This window comes from Myotis brandtii, unplaced genomic scaffold, assembly GCF_000412655.1.
Source record: "Myotis brandtii unplaced genomic scaffold, ASM41265v1 scaffold97, whole genome shotgun sequence".
Classification (NCBI taxonomy): domain Eukaryota; kingdom Metazoa; phylum Chordata; class Mammalia; order Chiroptera; family Vespertilionidae; genus Myotis; species Myotis brandtii.
Genome location: NW_005372020.1, coordinates 1,172,215 through 1,178,247, shown reverse-complemented (window position 1 = coordinate 1,178,247; position 6,033 = coordinate 1,172,215). Strand labels below are relative to the sequence as shown.

General features: G+C 56.8%; 1 pseudogene; it reads left to right on the top strand.

The window, feature by feature from the left end:
- The first annotated feature begins 72 nt into the window (after nt 1–72).
- LOC102264027 lies at nt 73–1,770 on the top strand (annotated as a pseudogene).
- Nucleotides 1,771–6,033: the final 4,263 nt, after the last annotated feature.

Here is a 6,033-nt window from a genome sequence, read left to right as displayed (position 1 = left end):
GAGCCTGGGGTGAGCCCAGGAGGAGCTGTCGCTGCCCACGGCTCCCGGGTTGCAAGCCTCGTGGGGACCCCTAGACTTCAGGAGACGCTGGCCTGTGGGGGCCGCCGAGGGGACGGGAAAGGTGTGCTCCTGGGAGGGGGAGCGGTCGCTGGGACCATCGTGCGGAGGGTTTTAAAGGCTGGGCGGGCCTCCCTCCTGCCTCCAAGGCCGGCGCTTACCTCCTTCCTCCCACTTCAGTGCGACCATGTCTGTTCCCTGCGGTGAGTCGGCCTGCGACCTCGCGGGTTTCACGCTCCTGATGCCGGCAGTATCCGTTGGAAATGTTGGCCAGCTTGCAGTAGATCTGATTATTTCTACATGGAAATTGTGTAAAATTGGTTACTTCTATACCGATTGTCTTGTGCCGATGGTTGGAAATAACCCAGGTGCAACATCAGAAGAAAATTCAACAGAACTCAGTATAAATGCTGAAGTATATTCATTGCCTTCAAAGAAGCTAGTGGTTCTTCAGTTAAGACCCATTTTTATTAAGTATAAGTCAAAGCCATTCTGTGAAAAACTGCTTTCATGGGTGAAAAGTAGTAACTGTGCCAAAGTTAATTTTCTTTCAAGCAGTCATTCAGATCACCGCAATGATCTACAGCTTCGCAGTACTCCCTTTAGGTACCTACTTACACCTTCCCTGCAAAAAAGTATTCAAAATAAAATAAAAAACCTTAACTGGGAAGAAATGGAAAAAAGCCCATGCATTCCTGAAATAAGTGATTCTGAATCTTGCATCCATATACCTGGAGGAGGCATCACAAAAACACTCTATGATGAAGGAAGGAGACAATATCCCAGATGCATTAGGTCTTGTTGAATATCTTTTTTTAAAAAATATGTTTTATTGATTTTTTACAGAGAGAAAGGGAAAGGGATAGAGAGTTAGAAACATCGATGAGAGAGAAACATCGCTGGGGATGTGCCCACAACCCAGGTACATGCCCTTGACCGGAATCGAACCTGGGACCCTTGAGTCCGCAGGCTGACGCTCTATCCGCTGAGCCAAACCGGTTAGGGCCTTGTTAAATATCTTAATGAATGGCTTCAGATAATCAAACCACATAGTGACGACCCCACGGCGTCAGCCTTGCCGTGGAAAACGCCAAGTTCTTGGAGATAACCCTTGGGCAGTGGTCTTCCCCCGGCACTTTTCTGATCTGTTTTCATTTTTATACCCGATGTCCCAAGACACTTATGATCAACACAACTGTTAGCTGTATAAAAGTTGTATTATCTAATGTATTAGAAAATCTTTTTTTTTTTTGTGGTAGTATAAGTTTACTGAATTCGTAAAGAAGGTTCTTAAAGTAGAAATCAGCGAGTTTCCTATTGCGTACAAACCTATTATTGGGATTTCTAACACAAGGTGTCTCCAGGAAGGGCCTCTTATTAGGAGTGCTTAGTCGTCTGTCATGCTGTTTCTGAAAGGAGAAGTTTGGTGCTGATTTCTGTTAGCTGCTCCTTAGGGCTGGTGAAATTGCCTGATTTGTTCTAATCTGTATGCTCTGTGGGGTCTTGCACATTCTCCAATCCTGTCTAGACACTGTTCTTCTTCAAGGTGTTTTGTCCTATTTATTTCCATGTGTCTTCTGACTCTAATTCCTTCTGGTTTCCACCACTCTGCTCTAGGCGTCATTTCTTCACATTTCTTTGGAAGTACTTTGAATTCTTCCTCCAGCTGATCTGTTTTTTATTCATGGCAATGATTACATTTTAAAGTGCTATAAGCTCCTGCCCTGGCCGGTTTGGCTCAGTGGATAGAGCGTCGGCCTGCAGACTGAAAGGTCCCAGGTTCGATCCTCAACATCCACGCAGAGATGGTCCTCTGCCCTGGCGGCGGTGGGGGTCCGGGCTCCGCCTCGCCTCTGCTTGTGGCTGGCGGGGTGGTGTCTGGCTGGGCTCACTGAGGACTCGCGCCCGCCCTGAGTGACGCGTTCCTGGAAACGGGCTTCCTAGCCCAGAGCTCTCACTCAGGTCTCGGTGTTAGAGGAAGAGCCCTCCGGATGATGGGGTCCGGGGACGTGGAGTCGCCCCTCCGGTCGCCAGGCCTTCCTGCCCCGTCTGCCTGCTGTCAGTCGCCCTGTCTGCATGGAGAGGGTGGGGAAGGCTCCTGCCCCCCCCCCTCGCTTATCTGGCTGCTGCCTCTTGTTTTTCCTCAAGCAAAACCCTCCAGAGCCACGTCACCTGCGAGTCATGCCTGTTCCGACTCATTCGTGCTCTTCTCCAAAGCCGTGTAGGCGCCTGGCCTTCGTGCCCTTTCCCTCCAGATTCGATGTCAGAATCGGCGTCTGGGTATGTAGAGAACAGGCAAGGAGTCAAACCCAGAGGGCCCTCTCGCTCCTCTTCAATAGAAAGACATGGGCTTGTCTTATAAGCGAGAAGACTGCCCTCTGAATGGTCAGAAGCTGACGGTGTAGAGAAACGGAGATTCGCACCGTCTCTGAGGGTCCCGTGCGGGACGGTGGCCGTGGGCTTTGCCTCCACAGCAAAGTGACCGGGGTGGGGGTGGGGAGGAGGGAGCCCGCTGCCACGGAGGAGGCTGGCACCGGGAGGGCCTGACTCAGCAGCCAGGTTGAAAACTGTGGCGTTTGCTGCAGCGTTTTCCCTGCTGACGGCCTGGCCTTGACGGCGCACGTGACGCCTCACCCAGGACACGGCGGCCCCGGGGCCTGCAGGCTGCCTGGGACCCAGCGGGCAAGTCCCTTCAGGAGAGCAAGGCCAGAAGGGCTGACAGTTGGCAGGTGGGGAGGCAGGCAGGGGGGGAACCGAGGGCAGGAGGGAGCATCTGGAGGAGGGGGCGCCTGCGATGGGGCAGGGACAAAGCCTTCGAGGGAAGGCCCCCAAATGGCGCTTGGGGATAGGCCCCTGCCCCTGCCCCTGCCACACACCCACACTGATGGGGACATCTGGCCGTATTAGAACTGCATCATCAGCCCTGGCCGGTGTGGCTCAGTGGATAGAGCGTCGGCCTGCAGACTGAAGGGTCCCGGGTTCGATTCTGGTCAAGGGCACGTACCTCGGTTGCAGGCTCCTCCCTGGCCCTGGGCCCCGGGCTCGTGCAGGAGGCATCCAATCCATGTGTTTTCTCTCACATCGATGTTTCTCTCTGTCTCACCCTCTGTCTTCCACTCTCTCTAAAAATCAATGGAAAAATATCCTCAGGTGAGGATAAAAAACAACACAAAACTGCACCATGACCTTTGACCAAGAAATTCTACTTCTAGGAACCTGTCCTCCAGGTATACCCCCGCATGCATGCGTGGCTGCTTTAAGCCCTGAAGGCTGGAGACAGACTCGGGGGTCCTGAGGGTCTGGGTAAACGGGATCGAGGGATTGAGGCCCCTCCTCATGAGGGGAGCGTAGAGACTGGAGACTCTTCAGGCACTGAGACCGACTTTCAAGTGAAAAAGCAAATGCAGAACTCACAGGGAATATGCTACTATCGGGGCGGAGCGGGGGGCGGGGTTGCACGTATTTGCATAAGATGCCTCTAGGAGTTGAGAGAGGGCTCCCCAGGAGGCAGGAGGCAGGAAGGGACCCTCAGAATGCCTTGAGGAGCCTCAGGGACATGGCCTCGGGGGCCAGGACGGGACCCCTCATTTGTAATTTTTGGATTCAGAGCCCTGTCTGGATGTTTTCGGGTCTAGACCCATGAGAATACGGAGTCCAGACCCTCCTGGCCCCAGATTGGGGCCGAGGCTCTAGCAGTGAGGGGACAGAGCCAATTCCTGAAAACTGGCCATTTTTGTCTCTTTTATGAGGGCTTCAAACCCAGGAATGAGGCCCTGTGCTCACTCAACCAGGAGGGGAAGTGCCGGCAAGTGGCGGTGGGTTTGCGTTACGTTCCTTCACACACACCTCACTCCCGCCCGGTTCTGGAATTCTCCCTGGGAGGCTCCGAGGGCAGGGACCTGGCTTTGCAACTGCTGGGCTGGGCTGGCAGGTGAGGGCTTTACAGAAACACAGTTGGGGGGAGCGGGGGGCAACACTGAGTTGACCAGGGAGGCGAGGAGTCAAGGAAGACATGGGCAGCCCAGAAATACTGGAACTTCCGCTGCTGGGATTGGCTGGTGTGGAAGACCACCTATTGTCTTCACTAGCTGATAAGCGTAGACAGAGACCCCCCGCCTCCTCGCCGAGGCTGGGTACCTTTGAAGCCCTAGCAAAGGTGGGAGCTGGGCGCCACCTCTGTTTGTCCAGACAGTGGTAGCTGAAGCAACTTCCCCATTTATTATTATGTAAATCCTTGATGATGGGCTAGTCTGCCTGTGGCCGGGGGTCGCCTGCCTCAGGGCTATGCTATGGGTGTATCCCAGATAAATAAAAGCTTGGTGAGGCCTGAGCACCAGTGGAAGTTCTTCCCCTTGAGTTGGACTTGCCCGCCTGGCCCCCCAATATTTCCAAATTATCTCTTGTCTCTTCTTTTTCATTTGTGTGCGGCCCCTCTTCCAGGTCCTGAACCCTGATCCACGCGAGACGTGGAGGGAAACATTTACCAACAGGCTGGCCTCCCCCAGGGAGCGGAGGGCCGCTCGGCACTGCCGAGGGGGAGCTGGCCCTGGGCCCGGCCCACCAGCTCCTGTGACTGGGGGGCCCCTTGGAGGGACCAGGTCCACAGTGAAGGTTCCCGCTGCAAACCCACTAGGACCTTGAGCCCCACCTGGGCCTCCTCCCTCATCCACCTCCAGCTCCTCCCCACGGCTCCCTCCAGCACCCCCCACACTCCCTCCCGCCCAGGAGGGGTTTCACAATTTATCAAGACCTGAGTACAGGCGCGGCCCTCTGGGTCCTTCCCCGCCCGCCATGCTCTGAGGCTGGGAAATTTCCTGTCATGCTGAGCCATGTAGGAGGGACATCTGGTGAATACCTTCATTTCACAGATGGGGGAAACTGAGGCCGGAGAGGGCGCGGAGCAGAAGACAGAGGGGAGTTGGGTGGAGGCAGGGGTCTCCTCGGAGCCCGAGGCCAGGGCAGCGGGTCTGTGTGCAGACTGCACGCTGGGCGAGGCGGGAGGCCCAGGGCCCAGGGAGGGAGAGCGGCCACAAAGCCGAGGCTGAAGCGGGGGGCGTTGATGCCATGCACGGGGCGGCCCCAGGAAGGGCTCCCCAGAAGGACCTAGCGTGGCACTCGGTGGGCAGATGGGGGACAAGCAGAAGGCACAGGCCCGCAGGGCGAGGAGCAAGGCTGCCAGGCCCCAACAAGGACAGACAGACAGACAGACGAGAGGGCACGTGGCCTTTTGTGGAGGACAGAATGAGTCTGGGGACTGGAGAGGAAGAGGAGCCAGCCCCCACAGCTGGGTCACACCCTTCTTGACTCTGAGCTGATTCTCCCTTCTCACCGATTTTCTGGAAGTAAGCCCTTCCCACCCGGGGCTGAGAAGCAGCCATCCGAGGGTGGGCCCAGGTGGAAAGCCCCACGGACTGGGCCCCGGAGCCTCCTGGTCCTGCCCGCGGGATGCAGGCCGTGTCGCCGGGGGCACCGGCAGCCCTCCCCCGGGAAGCGCTCCTCGCTCCTGTGGCTCAGAGGCAGGCCTGTCCCTCACTCCCGGCGTCAGAGGTCACAGGCTCCCGCCAATTCCCCTTCTCCCTAGAGCTCCTTGGCTCCCTAAGCAAACTCGCTCAAATTCCGAGGAACTTGAAAATCCTCTTCTGTCGAGGAGGTTCTTGCCTAGAGGCTGAGGGAGAGCGGCCAGGCCCCCAGCCTCAAGGCTCAGGCCACAGGGGTCGGAGGTGAGGCCCCACCTCTGCCAAGTCCCCAGGAATGGTGTTCCTTCAGCGGCCGGAGGAGTCCCCTCTGTGCAAGGGGCATAATTAGGTCTCCCCCGGGGCAGGCGAGGAAAGGCTGAGCTGGCCCCGGCCCACGAGCGCCACGGCCAGTGCCAGTGGCTGGGCCTGGCTTGGCATCTGCTGCCAGGGTACATGCAGGCTCACACTGCAGCGGGGAGGCCTTCTGGCTCCAGGCAACTGGCCTGGGCAGCAGCGCGCC